The sequence below is a fragment of the Theropithecus gelada genome, chromosome 5, assembly GCF_003255815.1.
Source record: "Theropithecus gelada isolate Dixy chromosome 5, Tgel_1.0, whole genome shotgun sequence".
In the NCBI taxonomy this organism is placed as follows: Eukaryota; Metazoa; Chordata; class Mammalia; order Primates; family Cercopithecidae; genus Theropithecus; species Theropithecus gelada.
Window position 1 is genome coordinate 152,841,105 of NC_037672.1, and position 18,351 is coordinate 152,859,455.

Below are 18,351 nucleotides of genomic sequence, written 5' to 3' on the forward strand. Positions count from 1 at the left end.
CACAGGAAGAAGCAGGGTTACTCTAAAATATAGGCAAAAACTTAAAAACAACTGAGTCTAGAATTTAATAACAAGTGTATGATAAGTTTTGAAACATAATTTCTCTCTCTCCAATCCTCAATTTTGTTTAAAAAAAATCATTGTAGGACTGAGTTGTTTGTAAAATAGACTTTAATCTTACACTTGGACTGATTATTTGTATAAAGTGCAGAAGGAATAACTATTTCTACATAGACCTTTTACATTGTCTTTGATGGAAATCTGTTCCACAGGGAATCTCAGATAAGACTTTTTAAAGCCAAGCCCAGCCATCAGTTTGTATGCTCAAATACCTGTGAGTTGGGTAATTCTCTCCTCTTAAGGTCCCAAGATAAACTTGGAGCTTCTGAGTCTGTAAGAAAGTGACATTCTTTACTAACCACAGGTCAGAAACCCTGTAGAGGGACTGGGTAGACAAGGGTATGAGGCCAGTTTTTTCAAGAAGCTCATCTGCAAGATGAGCTTGACTCCTTAAAAGGAAGCATACCCTTCCAGTTAATGCCTTAGTAAAACAACCAGTTTATCCAATTGCACCCTCTTTCAAAAGAAAATGTATTCTTATTGCACTGATGCAAACATCTATATTGCCATAAGTTAAGAATATTGACAACTAGTTTCCAAATTCTGGAGAAGCCAGGCAGACAGACAAACGTGCTCTGTATTTTGTTCACAGGAGTATACCTTACTCAAATATTAAAGGTCATAAATAGTTCAAAATAAGTTTCCTTGTATCTGAAAAAAAACAAGGATTAGCAATATTCCAAGCATAAGTCAAAAAAAATTGCCTCAGTTTTTATGGATTCATGAATATTTTTGCTCTTCGTGAGTTCTGTACGTTTTCCCTTTATTCCGAAGTTACCAGAAACCTGTATTTGAGAGCACCTGTCAGAGTTCTACAGCTTATTATAAGCCATCTTTTGAAAAGGATTAAAATAAGAAAATTGTTTGTGAATAACAAAATGTCCAGGTTAGTTACAGTTAGAAACACAATTGACAAAGCAGCATGGTTATCTCTGTCATTTATAATTATTTAACATAAAAACCTTAATTATGGTAGCATATACTGAGACGTTAGAATTTTTAAAATCCCATACAAATTTGAAACATATATTAGTATTATTTACCAAAATATAACCTAAAGAATATTGAACACCATTTTGGCAATCTCATATATGTAAATATGTCAAATAATCCTGTTTTCCTCTCTTTTGGATACTCCAGTGGCTCTCTGAAGCATCCAAAAGCCAGGCATCAGGAAAGACAATTTTGAAACTGAAGTTTGATTTTCAGAAGCGTGTTAAATGTGTTAGAGTTTTAAAACACTTGATATTATGAAATATAACTCCAGATTACCTTAAGTTATTTATTTTGCCAAAATGATGAATCAGAAATTTAAAAAACAAAAAACCTTTTATAACCCCTCACAAATTTTGCTTAAGAGCAGATTAGTGCCTTAAAAGAACCTTGTTTTGCTTTTATTTTAATGTTCAATTCACAAGAAAACCATATAATATCCTTTTGAATTTAGTCAATATGTTCAAATATTGAATTTTTGCAAGATTAATTTGTACAATCCCTTTACAACTTGTTTGGACTTTTAGCTTTATCTTATCAAATTCAAAACAATCTTTTAAACCTAAGCAAGAACTTCCATTTCCACTCTTTCTTGTACTCTTTTACTAAAAACACATCCTACTGTTCTTATACAGCTTGCATGTAAATCTATTTCCAGTAGTTTCTATTACATGTTATAATGGTTACTCCTAGCAATTTTTAACTTTAAAACTTGGTAAGTTGTTTTGATTATGTGCTAGTTGTAAACAAGATTTGACTCTTTCCAGCATAATTAAGGGCATGGTTACTTCTATATGTCCCCAGGCCTTACCAATTGTGGAGCAGGCAAGACAAATAGTTCTCAAAACCCAAAAAGCAGCACTTGACCTACATAATTTAGTCCACCTATTTATATTTTGATGACATCTGCACTTTACCAATAATCTTTTAGGCTGTTTAAATTTTTTGAAGTTTAAAGTCATGTGAACTGAAAGGTACCACAGCTTTTATTTCCTCTTTTTAAAAATATTTGATCCAAGCACTTACCTTCTTTTAGGCCAATTAATTAGACCTTTTTTTTAAAAAAAAAAAAATAGACATTACACACACAACACATATATAACTACACAGACAGGAAGAAGAAAATCCAGTAGCCATACAATTTTTCATTTGCTGACCTCCTATTTGGATTATTGGTCCCTTTAAGAGGCAGGGCTAGGAAAACATGCAGCTTTTAGAGCCTAATAGGCAGGTATTACTGGGAGGCAAAAAGAGATTTTGAGAGGGATCTATCCACTTTTAATTCCTGGGGTTCCATGAGGAAGACAGAGATCTCTCCCCTCTCATGTGTGCATTAAAATTGGTAAAGCAAAATGGAGAAAAATAATACAGCCGACTGAGAAAAAGCTGTTTTGCAGCAAAGCAAGATCTCAGAAGAGAGAAAAAAAAACATAAAGGCTTTTTAATATATAACTTAGATATTCATCTTTAATTAAGCTAACCACTCCTTAAGAAAATCCTTTTAAATCCCCTATTACTCGACTTTAGCCATAATAAGAAGCCAATATTTCCGCCTTTCAAACTTTACCAAAGCCTCAGAGAAAGAAAAATCCAGGGCGGTTCATGGAGGAGAAGAGAATCAACAAATAACAAAGTTATGCAGATCAAACCTGAAAGGACTCAGTTGCTAAGCCAGGATTGAACCCGGGCTGTGCGAAGGCTAAACAAAGCATTGCCATGGGGGTTACAGGTCATGCCCCCAAATCCATAAACCAAGATGGAGGCCTGCAGCAAAGTTCACTGCTGACCATAGAGAAAGTCATGCAAAGGCCTTGAGTGGTGGCTCACACCTATAATCCCAGCACTTTGTGAGGCCCAGGCGGGTGGACCACCTGAGGTAAGGAGTTAGCAACCAGCCTAGCCAACATGGTGAAATCCCATCTCTACTAAAAATACAAAAATTAGCTGGGTGTGGTGATGCATGTGTGCCTGTAATCACAGCTATTTGAGAGGCTAAGGCAGGATGATCACCTGAGACAGGGAGGTGGAAGTTGCAGTGAGCCGAGATTGTGCCATTGCACTCCAGCCTGGGTGACAGAGTGAGACTCCATCTTTAAAAAAAAAAAAAGGAAGTCATGCAAAGCATGCCAGATTGGCTACAGCTTAAAGCCAACCTCGTAAAGAATTTGTCACAATTAAAACTCTGCAGAAAATATAAACAATGATCTCGTCACTCCTGGCCTAGCAAAACATCTTCCGAAAGGAAAACAAAACCAAACAAAACAAAAAAAAACTTGCTTAAGTCAGCTCCTGACCCAGTGGAGAAAAGGAAAAGACTGTTTAAATGCAGGGCTGTGTTAACTGCTGACAGGGTGGAGAAAAGAAAAGATGCCTGTGGAAGAACCTCTTATTCTTATGCAAATAGTTTCCTCCACAAGGGAGATAAACTTAATTGCAGTCAATCAGAGTCCAATTCTTTGGCCAGGGGAGGGAAAGGCTCCATGGTTGCATGGCAGGGAGCACTGACCAGCCTGCTGTTGGGCACCCTTGAGCCATGCAGCCCAGTCCTGGCAGCGAGGAGAGCGGGGAACCCACCATTTATTTGCCCATCCAGTGCACGCCGGCAGTCATCGGGGTGGGGTGGTGCACAATTTCCTCTCCTCTCAGAAGAGGTCCAAGGAGAAAAAGGCTTAGAAGCAAAAAGAAAAAAAAGATTTGTTGGTTTGCAGGGTACACACCCTCCTTCCTCAAGACCAATGTTGGCCACCAAAAATGTTGTAGAAAAAACTGGGTTCTTGTCACACAACCAGGAAAAGTTAGGCACACAGACACTTTAAAGGGGGAAGGGGAACAAAATTTATTTTATTAAGCAAAAAGGAAAACTAACTCTAAGCAAAGCAGTAAAGAGTCCTGTGAGCAGGTTTCCCATCTTACAAATTGAATCCCAGGTCCCCACCCAGGAACAGGAGAAGTCAGGCTCCGCCCCCCGACAAATGGCATGCAGTTCCTGAGACTACACCCCATCCTCCCAGTGCACAGCTGGGCATTATTCAGAGTCAGTTAGGAAAGGGTGGGTTTCATTCAGATTGGCAGTCTGGTTTTTTCAGCCTTCAGGCTGTTTTAGGCTTGAAAGTGGTGTTTCACAGGGGTGGAGGGGGTGGGGGTGGGTGGGTTGCGAAGGGTAAGTGGGACCCTTGGCTGCCTCCTGTCTCTATCACCATGACATTTGGGAGCTACAATTCAAGATGAGATTTGGGTGGGGACACAGCCAAATCATATTATTCTGCCCCTTGCCCCTCCTAAATCTCATGTCCTCACATTTCAAAATAAATCACACCTTCCCAACAGTCCCGCAAAGTCTTAACTCATTTCAGGATTAACTTAAAAGTCCACAGTCCAAAGTCTCAGTCTGAGACAAGGCAAGTCCCTTTCACCTATGAGCCTGTACATCAAAAGCAAACTAGTTACTTCCTAGATACAATGGGGGCACAGGCATTAGGTTAATACAACTATTCCAAATGGGAGAAATCGGTCAAAATGAAGGGGCTACAGGCCCCATGCAAATCCAAAATCCAGCAGGGCAGTCAAATTGTAAAGCTCCAAAATGCTGTCCTTTGACTCATGTCTCATAGTCAGGTTATACTGATGCAAGAGGTTGGTTACCATGGTCTTGGGGCACCTCTGCTCCTGTGACTTGGCAGGGTACATTCCCCTTCCTGGCTGCTTTTACAGTCTGGCATTGAGTGTCTGCAGCTTTTTCAGGTACACAGTGCAAGCTGTCAGTGGATCTACCATTCAGGGGTCTGGAGAATGTTGGCCCTCTTCTCACAGCTCCAATAGGCAATGCTCCAGTGGGGACTCTGTGGGAGCTGGAACCCCTCATTTCTCTTCTGCACTGCCCTAGCAGAGGTTCTCCATGAGGGCTCTGCCTCTGCAGCACACCTCTGCCTGGATATCCAGGCATTTCCATACATCCTCTGAAATCTAGGCAGATGTTCCCAAATCTCAATTCCTGATTTCTCTGCACCCATCGACTTGACACAATGTGTAAGCTGGCAAGGCTTGGGAATTGCACCCTGAGAAGTAACAGCCTGAGCTCCAAGTTACCCCCTTTTTGCCACAGCTGGGATGCAGGGCACCAAGTCCCAAGACAGCACAAAGCAGCAAGGCCCTGGGCCTGGCCCATGAAACCATTTATTCCTCCTAGGCCTCCCTGCTTGTGATGGGAGGGGCTGCCATGAAGATCTGTGACATGCCATGGAGACATTTTTCCCATTGTCTTGGCCATTAAAATTTGACTCCTTATTACTTATGCAAATTTCTACAGCCCACTTGAATTTCTCCTCAGAAAATGAGTTTTTCTTTTCTATGGCATCATCAGGCTGCAAATTTTCTGAACTTTTATGCTCTGCTTCCCTTTCAAACATAAGTTCCAATTCCAAACCATATAGTTGTGAATACATAAAACTCAATATTTTTAACAGTACCCAAGTCACCTCTTGAACACTTTGCTCCTTAGAAATATTTCTTCCACCAGACGCCCTAATTCAATTCTCTCAGGTTCAAAGTTTCACAGACCTCTAGGGCAGGGGCAAAATGTCACCAGTCTCTGCTAAAACATAACAAGAATCACCTTTGCTCTAGTTTCCAACAAGTTTCTCACGCCCATCTGAGACCACCTCAGCTTGGACTTTATTGTTCATGTCACTATCAGCATTTTATTCAACAATTCTCTAGAATGTTCCAAACTTTCCCACATCTCCCTGTCTTTTTCTGAGCCTTCCAAACTGTTCCAAACTCTGCCTGTTACCTAGTTCCAAAGTCACTTCCACATTTTTGGGTATCTTTACCACAGCACCCCACTCTACCAGTACCAATTTACTGTATTAGTCTGTTCCCATGCTGCTAATAATGACATACCCGAGTCTAGGTCATTTATAAAGGAAAGAGATTTAATGGACTCAGTTCCACATGGCTGGGGAGGTCTTACAATCATGGCAGAAGGTGAATGAGGAACAAAGTTCCATCTTACATGGCAGCAGGCAAGAGGACGTGTGCAAGGGAACTCGCCTTTATAAAACCATCAGATCTCGTGATATTTATTCACTATCATGAGAGCAGCATGAGAAAGACCCGCTCCCATGATTCAGTTACCTGCTACCAGGTCCCTCCCACAACATGTGGAAATCACAGGAGCTACAGTTCAAGATGAGATTTGGGTAGGGACTAAGCAAAACCATATCACTCATTTTCCACAATTGTCTATTAAAAGTAAGTAATGTAAAATATATTTTGGAAGAAAAGACATTGATAATTTAATAATTCAAACTTCTAATGCTTTAGAATTGCATTTCTCAATTTAAAGCACCAACATATTTAGCTGTAGAAAAGGAGATAGAGTTCCTGATCATTATAGCTCTCAATAATTTGAGTGGTTATGAAGAGAAACTTAAGACAACATATAGAAATACTAACTTCTGGATGGTCTTTTTAAATAACAATTTACTTATGTTATATTTATTTTATACTTTTCTATCATACATACTACAAATCAAAGGCCTAAACTTCTTGAGTCAAAACAGAAGTGAATCATATACTTCCTATTTCATTATTCCATTTTTTGTACATGATTGTAGCTAGCAAGATGTTGAACTTGTCCAATTCTTCTGATTTTTACTTTCATGTACTGATTGCATGAAGTGTTCATCCTTAGATCTTTAAATGTAGGAAGCAACTGTTTTTAAAAATAATATGCACAGGAGTAATATACATAGGAAAATATGACATGCCTGTGACATCATTATCAACAAACATTTATTAAATGTGTCATGGATATATCCTAATCATTTGTACTTTTTTTTTGTTTTTCGAGATAGAATCTCACTCTGTTGCCCAGGCTGGAGTGCAGTGGCACCATCTCAGCTCATTGCAACCTCTGCCTCCCGGGTTCAAGCGATTCTCCCGCCTCAGCCTCCTAAGTAGCTGGGATTATAGGCATGTGCCACCACTCCCAGCTAATTTTTGTCTTTTTAGTAGACATGGGGTTTCACCATGTTGTTCAGGCTGATCTTGAACTCCTGACCTCGTGATCCACCTGCCTCGGCCTCCCAAAGTGCTAGGATTACAGGCGTGAACCACTGCGCTCTGCCTTAGAAAAGTGGTAGAAGCAAATAACAGACGACTGTCTTGAGGAGTTTTACTACTAAGCAAAACAGTAAAATGGTGCTGACATGGAAAATGTAACCAATAAAAGTTTTTTCATGAATTACAGACATAATACCATATTTATAAATTTATAAATTCATAAGTATAAATGCCCTAAAAAGTAAATATGTGGGAGGAAGAGGGCCTATTTATCAGAGCACAATTCTTGAGGAGTTCGATGAATCATGATTTAATGCCCAAATAGAGAGTTTGGCATAGATAGTTCATTTGTGATATGAACATAGGAATTCAGATTATTTGGGAATACATACTAGGAGGCTATCGATATCAAAATGGTAATATTCCTCTGATTATTTGAAATTTCTTAGTGAAAAAGATATCAAAGTAATCAACTGAAAGTAGAAATAGAGGTTTGAGAGAGAGGCTAGGGTGTGAAAATTGATAAAATCAATGATCTGGTAGGTCAGGCACAGCGGCTCACTTCTGTAATCCCAACAGTTTGGGAGACCAAGGCAGGCGGGTCACTTGAGGCCAGGAGTTTGAGATCAGCCTGGCCAACATGGCAAAACCCCACCTCTAATAAAAATGCAAAAATTATCCACATGTGGTTGCGTGCACCTGTAGTTACAGGTACTCAGGATGCTGAGGCACAAGAATCACTTGAACTTGGGAAGCAGAGACTAGAGTGACCTGTGACTGTGCCACTGTACTCCCGACTGTGTGACAGAGAGAGACGTGATGCTGTCTCAAAAAACAAAAACAAAAGAATGGTCTCAAAATGTAACATGTGATGTCCTAGCAATGTGGAGGGTCCACTTGACATTCATGGTTACGATTTTAAAGTGAACCTAGTAAGTTTGGTTTTGAGTTTTTGTTCATTTGTTTTTTCTCCAGCCACATTCAGTTGCCAGAGAGCAGGCACTGAGTCACTGGAGAATGCAATTTAGCCAGGGTAGAATTTTGGCTCTAGATGTGTGACCAAGTGAGACAGAACAAGGGAACTGAGAGTAAATGGCAAGAAGTGACTGAAATCACTAATCATTAATCACCAAGTGTAACAAGGTGAGAGTGGGGCAAGCACACTCAAGGGGTGAAGGACAGAGAAACGGTAGTTAGTTCAGTGCCTCAGAGATCCCAGAAAGATTGCTGAGGTCAGGATGGTAAAACAAATAAGCTGTAAACAGAAAGGTGGTGGGCAGAAAATGGTGTGCAGGAAGTTAAAATTAGGAAGAGTGACAGTTATTTGTTGTAGAAAACTCCAGGCTAGAGCCATCCAATAGAAATGTAGTTCGAGGCACATATATAATTTTGGATTTTCCTGTAGATGTAAAAATGTAGAAAGAAATAAGTAAAATTTAATTTTTTTTTTTTTGAGACAGAGTCTTACTCTGTAGCCGAGTCTGGGGTACAGTGGTGCGATCTCGGCTCACTGCAACTTCCACCTCCCGGGTTCAAGAGATTCTCTTGCGTCGGCCTCCCGAGTAGCTGGGACTACAGATGTGCACCACCATGCCTGGCTAATTTTTGTATTTTTAGTAAAGATGGGTGTCACCATGTTGGCCAGGTTGATCTCACAATCCCGACTTCAGGTGATCCACCTGCCTCTGCCTCCCGAAGTGCTAGGATTACAGGCATGAGCCTGGCGACAGAGTGAGGCTCGTCTCAAAAAAAAGAAAAAATAAATAAATAAAAATAAAGAAATAAAGAATGGCTACTCCATAGGCGGAGCAGTGGCATGGGCTGCTCAACTGAGTATTCTTATAGTTATTTCTTGATTACATGCCAAACAAGGAGCGGATTATTCATGTATTTTCTGGGAAAAGGGTGAACAATTCCCAGAGCTAAGGGTTCCTCTCCTTTCTAGACCATTTAGGGTAACTTCCTGATGTTGCCACGGCATTTGTAAACTGTCATGGTGCTGGTGGGAGTGTCTTTTAGCATGCAATGCATCACAGTTAGCGTACAGTGAGCAGTGAGGACCACCAGAAGTCACTTTCAACGCCATCTTGGATTTGGAGGGTTTGGGCCGGCTCCTTTACTGCAACCAGTTTTATCAGTGAGGTCTTTATAACCTATATCTTGTGCCTCCTATCTCATCCTGTTACTAAGAATGCCTAACCTTTTGACAATGCAGCCCAGCAGATCTCAGCCTTATTTTACCTAGCCCCTCTTCAAGATGAGGTCACTCTGGTTCAAACACCTCTGACATCTCCAGTGAAAACTCTAGCCCCACTTTTTCCTTCTGCTTCCTGGATGAAAATTACAATACCCAATCACCAGTCACTATCTGTTGCATATCATCATGCTTCTTCTTGTATTTTCTTTTATTTTACCAAGTTTGCACAGTAAAGTTAATTTCCAGATTCTAATGTGAGTTAGGCAGTGTTTCAGATATCTAGCACAGGAATTCTCAGATTGTGTTCTATATAATACCAGTTCAATGATAAATTTCTTTGATTTTTTAAACGTCACCCAAATTTGAGATTCACCATGCATTTTAGCAGCTTTAAAGGTTTTAAGAAGCTTTGAAGGATCTAAATTGGCTTGTGTACAGCCAGCCTTTGATTACAGAAACTTTCCTTTATTACCCCTAATAAATCAATGGCAGAAATTCTGTTTTAGACCTCTTCCTAAAGTGCTGAGTTAAAACTGAAGCATATTTAAAAAACTTCATAGGCAATTTAGGCACATCATAATTCTCAATCTATTGATGAGAATAGATATTAAGGCACAATCTATTGATTGAGAATTATGATGTGCCTAAATATCAATTGAGATTAGTGCTCAACTCACTGACATTCTAGGTAGTCTTATATTAGAATAAAGGGATTTTCTCTTTTCCAGGGCTGCTTGTGATATTCCTGAAAACTAGTTTATTTTTATTTTAGTGGGACTGTAGATTATGTACTTATGTAATTTCCTTCTTTATGTTGGCTGCTAGAAAACTTGGGGCCAAATTTTGACCCATGTCTAACAACTCTCCTGATTCTTACAGATCATGTTGTAATAATCTCATTCCTGGCTTAATAATATTTTACTACATGCATTTTTCTTTTGCCCTGTTCTCCCTATCTTCCTGTTTCTAGCTGCATTTTTTCATATCCATTGAAGGTCTATTTTAAATTTTTTAAGTATTTTTTTCTTTTGGAACAGGAAGGTTATAAACAAATAATAATATTTTAACAAACTATCTTGTATGCATTTTGTTTAATGAGCCCACTCTTCTTTTAAAGAAGTTTTGAAACATAAGGGAATGATCATTGCATTGTTGGAGGCATGAGACTTTTAAATGGCTTTGTCCCAATTTCACCTCTAATTAGCTGATGCACTTAGGCAATATTTTGAAATTCTCTGGACTTCCGTTTCCCATCTGTGAAGTGAGTCAGTTAGAAATAGACAGCCTTGGTTAAAGATTACAGACAAAGTTGTTTTGGCAGGAGACATAAAGCAACTTCTGCCAGCTGTAGAAAGAGTAGAAAAAGATGGGGCTAGCTTCAGTCAGACATAAGGAAGAAACATGGCTGGGCTAAGATATGTGGGCAATTAGAGTTAGCCAACAATTTGTTTGTCATTTAAATAGATACTATCTTATAGATTTGTTTGTTTGGCAGAAGAAGAAAAATTTTTTATTTAATCAGAATTGTTTTTAAAAACAGACTCATTTCCAATATCTGAAGTGAAATGAATAGATAGAAAAAATTCAAAAATGGCATCTATATTATTCTTCTGTTTTAAACATTTTTTTTCTGAAACTAGCATAAAAAAGGGTTGAAAAATTATATGTTGAAAATAATTTGTTCCCATTAAATGTAAATATTTTTGCACGAATTTGTTTCAGAATTTTAGCCAACTGCGTTGCGCATGCTTATAACCAGAATGTTCTACTGCAGTAGGTCAGAGCTGATGAGGAGTTTTCCTCCCTCCTCCCAGCCTTGAGAGTGCTTCTATGTTGGCAAAAGAAAGCTCCATTACATTTCACCAGTTATAGAAGAAGATATGCATTCGTTTACATGCCTGTCATCACCCAGTACTTCTCTAACTTCTGTTCTAGGCAAATTAGAAAATAACACAGGTGAGTTTCATAGGTATATGACTGTTCACACCAAGCAAATGCTGGATGTTATCACTGTGTTCTATTGGAACAGATGTTTTAGGATTTTATGAATAGACAAAAGAGTTCAAGAAATTGAGGCATCACACGGCTCTGTCATTGTAGACCAGCAAGACTCAGAAAACCTGTGTTAAAACAGTTGTAAATAGTCACACTGTGGCTGATACCTCAGTTTCAATAGAACATTAAATTAGATTTGTAAATTTAAGCATATTGAACATATTATTTTATTTGTATGTTTTTATAAATTTGCTTTGGAATTAAAATTCTGTAAAAGGTACAAGCATCTTTATATTTGATCTTATATTCACCCAGATCTGTGCCTGGCTGATTTCTCACCATTTGGATTCCATTGGTGTCTCCCTCTCAGAGGAGCTTTCCCTTCACCTTCTTCTCCACTATTCCCTGTTCCATAATCCTGCTTTTTTTTTTTTTTTGTAGCCCTAATTGTGATCTAAAAATCATCTTATTTTCTAATTTTGTTCAAATATATTTTTTTAAATTATTATACTTTATGTTCTGGGATACATGTGCAGGACGTGCACGTTTGTTACATAAGTATATGCATGCTATGGTGATTTGCTGCACCCATCAACGCATCATCTACATTAGGTATTTCTCCTAATGCTCTCCCTCCTCTAGTCCCCAACCCACTGAAAAGCCCCAATGTGTGATATTTCCCTCCCTGTGTCCATGTGTTCTCATTGTTCAACTCCCATTTATGAGTAAGAACATGTGGTGTTTGGTTTTCTGTTCCTGTGTTAGTTTGCTGAGAATGATGTTTTCCAGCTTCATCCACGTTCCAGCAAAGGACATGAATTCATCTCTTTTTATGACTGCATAGTATTCCGTGATGTATATGTGACACATTTTCTTTATGCAGTCTATCATTGATGGACATTTGGGTTGGTTCTAAGTCTTTGCTATTGTGAACATTGCTGCAATAAACAAAGGTGTGCATGTGTCTATAGTAGAATGGTTTATAATCCTTTGGGAATATATCCAGTAATGGGATTGCTGGGTCAAATGGTATTTCTGGTTCTAGATCCTTGAGGAGTAAATAATATGTAGGAAACACTAAGTCCTTCCTTGTTATTATATGAGTCTTTAGTTGTCCTATTGATTTTATCCTATTAACTTCAGGTGCATTTCTTCCAATTTGGCTGCTTAAACAAGCCCCAGGCATAAAGCAAATTTGGAACTAGCAAGACTCATTCTTTTACAAATACCTTACTTCCTATAAACACTAATAAATTTGTCATATGGGTCAGATTCTGAATATTGCAATTTTGTCTGTGTAACAAGATACAATTTGAAATCAAAGTCAAATTAACACATAATTTCTGTAAAAATTTAATTTCCTTATTATGCAAGGGATAATTAAAGGTATTTCTAGATTTACAGTGTGTAAAACATAGGGTTTTATCTTTGATAAAGAAGATAATCAGGAAAGATATGTTATTAAAGTCTAACAGTTGGGAATTATAAGGCAGCCTATGTAGGAGAAAGAGTAAAGACTTTAGAGTGAAAGAGTTCTTGGCTTGTACCCTCACTCTGTCAATTACCAGCCTTTCTCAGAAAGGCTAAATGCATGACCATGTGCAACACCCTAGCAAAATGTCTGACATGTGGTAGGTATTTTGAAAACATAGTTCTTTCTTCTTCTTCTTCTCCTTCTCCTTCTCCTTCTCCTTCTTCTTCTTTTTTGAGATAGAGTCTCGCTCTGTCGTCCAGGCTGGAGTGGAGCAACCTCAGCTCACTGCAAGCTCTGCCTCCCTGGTTCAAGCTATTCTCCTGCCTCAGCCTCCTGAGTAGCTGAAACTACAGGCACGAGCCACCACGCCCAGCTAATTTTTGTATTTTTAGTAGAGATGGGGTTTCACCTTGTTGACCAGGCTAGTCTTGAACTCCTGACCTCAAGATTTGCACACCTCAGTCTCCCAAAGTGCTGGGATTACAAGAATGAGCCACTGTGCCCAGCCTTTTATTCTTCTTTATTAATTATTTTTTTCATTTGGGCAAGTAATTTCATAAATACTGGTCAATTGTTTGGGAGTGGTCAATTTAGTCTTGGATTCATGAAAATTCTAAATGTGTCAGAGATAATTTACTGCACTTGAATTTTTTTGAGAGTGCTCAACAAAAATTCTTGATTTACTGACACGCATGTGTGCAAATATTTGGATATAAATATAGTACAATTCATGACATTTGATGCTTCATGACTTTGAAACAAAACTCATTGACTTTCTTCATTGGCTATCCTTCCCATATTTCAAAATGCCATTAATATGCTACTTCTCTGCTAGACACCTACGCATTTGGATTCATCGGTTTTTTGTTTGTTTGTTTGTTTGTTTGTTTGTTTTTTTGAGAAGGAGTTTCACTCTTGTTGCCCAGGCTAGAGTGCAATGGTGAGATCTTGGCTCATCACAACCTCCATCTCCCAGATTCAAGCGATTCTCCTGCCTCAGCCTCCCCGAGTAGCTGGGATTACAGGCATGTGCCACAACACCTGGCTAATTTTGTATTTTTAGTAGAGACAGGGTTTCTCCATATGGTCAGGTTGGTCTCGAACTCCTGACCTCAGGTGATCCACCCACCTCAGTCTCCCAAAGTGCTGGGATGACAGGCGTGAGCCACCGCGCCCTGCATGGATTCATCTTTGACTCTGGTTGTACAACGGGCGTTGGAAAGATTAAATTTAATTTTGTTGAGAAGTGTTTATCGTTTTCTTATTTACCTTATCTATGTTGGGTGCAGAATATTTAAAGAGAAGAAACACTCAGTATTACCCATAAGAAATTATAGCCTAGTAAGCATGTCATGCACAAAACCAAAAAAGGACAGTTAAATGTATTAAGTGCTAAGAATTTTAAACAAGAACAAAGTCTTGTTGAAGCACTGCAGAGGAAGAAATTTCTCTTTTTGATATCATGGAAAGCATCCCAGAGGAAGTACTATTTGAAGTGTTTCTTAAAGAATGAGTGAGAGTTCTGGAGGTGGAGAGGTGGGGAGGTCACTCTAAGCATGGAAAATGTAAAGAAGATTCCAGGACTTAGTTCCTATGCTCTAGATTTATCACTAGGTGTTTGCGTGGGAAGTCATGGGAAATGAGATCTGAAAATTATACAATCTGTTGTGTGAGAACTCTTGAGTTTTCTGTTAATAAATTTGGGTAGTATGCAGATTTTGTTGAACATTTAAAGAAATCAATGTAACATGCTAGCATCAGAATTTGCTTCCCCCTTCCCTTTTAAAGAACAGACATTTCTATTTGAGTATTTTGCAATTTTTTCTGACTTGTGAACTACCTTTAATAGTATTTTTAGTATTTAGTATTTACTTTAATAGTAATAATATGAATTCTATAAAATTATTGCTATTTAACGATTCCAACCTACGAGAGCATCAATTTCATATGGTTCAAACTGTATGTTATCACAATAATACCTAAACTTTTTAAATCATTTTAATGTTTTTTATGTAATTGATAATAAAATATGCTACTTAGTACTTTTTAAAAATTATATAATACACTATGATTATATTATAAAGTTTATTTAATATAATTTATACTATTAAAATAATTGGTACCCCTTCTTATTTACAAATATAACACTTGTTTTTAAAAATACTATTAAATTATATAATGAAAAGCATTTATTTTCAAATTTTCAATGATAATATATCATGTTGATCTAGGGAAAAATGAATGTTAACATGTTTATATACCATCAATAGTGGGCAAAAAACAGTTTTCATTACCTCGTGTCTGAAATTGCTGGAACTTATTTAGAATCTCAATGGAATTATTTTTATTAAAATGTTCATGTTTTTTAATAAATAAAGAAATAAAATTTATCTGTAGGCATTTCTCCAGAGCCCAGGGTGAGAAAGGGTCTCCTGGTTCCTGGTTTCTTTGTGATGTGTTCCATGTGTGAGGCAGGCCAGTTTCCTTAACTACAAGAGTGTTTATTGTAACCTTATTTACATACATCTTCCAAGAGTGTCCTTTATTTTTCCCTTGAAAACTAGTCATCCTAAATCCACATAGATAAATGAAATAGTCCCTTCATTGGTCCATAATTTCTTCCCTTGAAATTGGTGTCCTAAGTTTGTTTTCTGCTTTTTCTCAAGTCTGCCATAATTACAACTGAGCAAAGGTTAGTTGTTGATGGCTGTTTCTGAGTTTTATCAGAGACTTTGAAAACCTCCTACTAAATTTAAATCCTAGCTAAGGAATTTTAACTCTATTCAGATTCCCATCTATGGGAATCAAAGAAAACGTTAAAACAACAAAGCAAGGACAGGAAAAAAACTACTTCACAGAACAAATGACAATTTATCCTGTCAACTAAAGTTTATTGACTGGCTGCTAGGTTTACAGATGCTTCTTGGCTTAGAAAGGAAAAATCTGTTAAAAAAAAAAAAAAGTAATTATTCAATTCTTAAATATATTATAGCTCCTGATGAACAAGAGCTCTATGTATTTGATTGGCTTCCGCATGAGAAAGCCTGAGTCTTGAGATAAGGATTTAGGGGAAGGGGATTTATTTGGGAGATGTTCCCAGAAAGTAGTGAGGGACTAAGGAAGTTGAGACAGGAAAAGAGCCATAAATAAATTATTGAGGTCAATGCCAGGAGCAACTGGGGATTGCTGTGGGCTATTTAAAGAAAGGTGCAGAATTCTTTCAGAATTCCCCTTCTAAGTCAGGGTTTCTGTGTCTGCCACAATCTACCACTGTTGAGTAAGAAAAAGAATGGAAAATTGCATTGGCAGACAGGAAGATATTGTAGCAATTTTAAGCTGTGAAGGGTAGATCGGGAAAAAAAGGGTAACATCTTATGGAAGAGCACATGTGGTGCTTTGCAGAAAGAAATATTGTGATGGCCGAAGGGATGATCTTTATAAACTCCTATTCAAGTTCAGAGTTTAGTACAGTACAAGTTCCCGCTAATTCTCATTGCTCTACTCTCACAGGCTCACTCTTTTCTGCACCCTAACCTTAGAAATCATGAGGAAAGACCTAGAAACAAAGATTTTTGTTATAATGCTTTATATCTGATGTTCATATTCTTTTACTACATGTCTGAAAAAGAAAGTTGTTATATCTCTTAGCTTTCCAGTATTTTTACTTCTGAATATAGATTAGGTGGTTTCTAGGGTCCCTTTTAGGCCCAGAATTAGTTATGATTTGCATCTTCTTAAACATGCTTATCAACCAGTGTTGCCTCCAGCATCTTCCTTCTCTAAGCCATGTGTGCATAGAGTTATGTGCATATGGAAATAAAGTGGGTTTAGAAGGTTACTGCAGATCATTGCCTGTACCCGTAGAATCTCCTTTCTTGATCTTTTAAATGTCTGAGGTTCTATTACGTTCTATTATTTGAGTTAAAGTATATTTCCAGAAGGTCTGTGTAAAATATTCAGTATATAAATAAATTGGGAGCTGTGGATATTATAGTTATAAAAATTTTAAATCTGCGCCTGGAAGCAGTGGCTCACACCTGTAATCCCAGAACTTTGGGAGGCTGAGATGGAAGGATTGCTTGAGGCCAGAAGTTCAAGACCAGCCTGGTCAACATAGTGAAACCCCATCTATAAAAATAAAAAAATAAAAAAAAATAAAATAAGAAATAAATTATAAATATGATTATAAAGAAAAGTTTCCTAATTAGATTATCATCAGATAGACAAACTGGGTTCCAAGTGGCAAAATTTAAGTATTGACAAGATGTTGACTAGAATATAACTAGTAATACATTAGATAATGCTTTCTATTGCAAAAAATAATAAGAATGTGTGTGTATGGGGGCCTTCCACTATAGTTCCTCTGCTGGATGAAGAAAATAAGTTATTTTTAGATTAGCTTGCAATTTCTCTGATGCCCCAAACTCAAGTCTTTCAATTATCAGTTCTTGTGACATAAAAGCAAATATTGAATTGATACTACTACTTAGGAGTGAAATGTCATTTCTTTAAAAAAACATTTTTTGTTTCTAAAATATCTATTTTTTCCAATTCATAGGAAAATTTGTTTCCTTATTTGTTTTACTAGTATGTTGACCAATAAGTGAAGAAAACTTCTCAGCTCAAAAGTCTTAAAGAGAGTGGAATAAATTATTTAGCATTATTCTGTGTAAACACATACCCAGTTGAACAACTATGTAGAGAAAGAGGGGCTGTTAACTATTCTCTGCTTCCAAACACTCGAAGCCAGGACACCAGGAAAAGCAGCAGTGACTCCACCCCTCTCGCAGATAAGGTCCCTACCCAGTGTGGAGGCAATTTCCAGGATCATTCATAAAAACTCAAGGGAAATGTGACAGGTATAGCATATAGTGTTGATGATTTTCTAGTTCAATTATAACATGGCATTTGCATGTTGTTTATCTTTCTGTATTAGATACATAATTTATTATTCAGTAATAAAATCAAGATTTTTAACCTGCGTCAGGATCTTGAAGACTACAATCAACTTAAACACTTTTTATTTTGGTGAGGAAATTGATATGTACAGAAATTAAGTGAGTTTTTCTCATATTGCAAACGTAGTCATACAGCCAAGACTAGAAATGAGGTTTCTGACTTCTAATGACTTTGGCTAATTAGGCAAAATTCCATCATGGTAGATGATTAAATAAAGGCTAAGTGCTGTTTCTGCATATAGTTCTTAGTGAGTAGTAGTGGCATGCTAAGGATAAGGCCATGAAGCTTCTATCCTGGCTTAATAGTCCTCGGGGCAATTGTTTAGAGCTTAGATTAATAAATGATGTTTCAAGGAAGAATATTCTTATCACTGACATTGTATAGAATTATGGACACATGGCTATTATTGGTTTTTGTTGTCGTTGCTTTGTTTTTGTTTCTTTTTTTTTTTTGTTATTTTGAGACGAAGCCTCACTCTGTTGCCCAAGTTGGAGTGCAATGGCACAATCTTGGCTCACAGCAACCTCCACCTCCTGGATTCAAGTGAGTC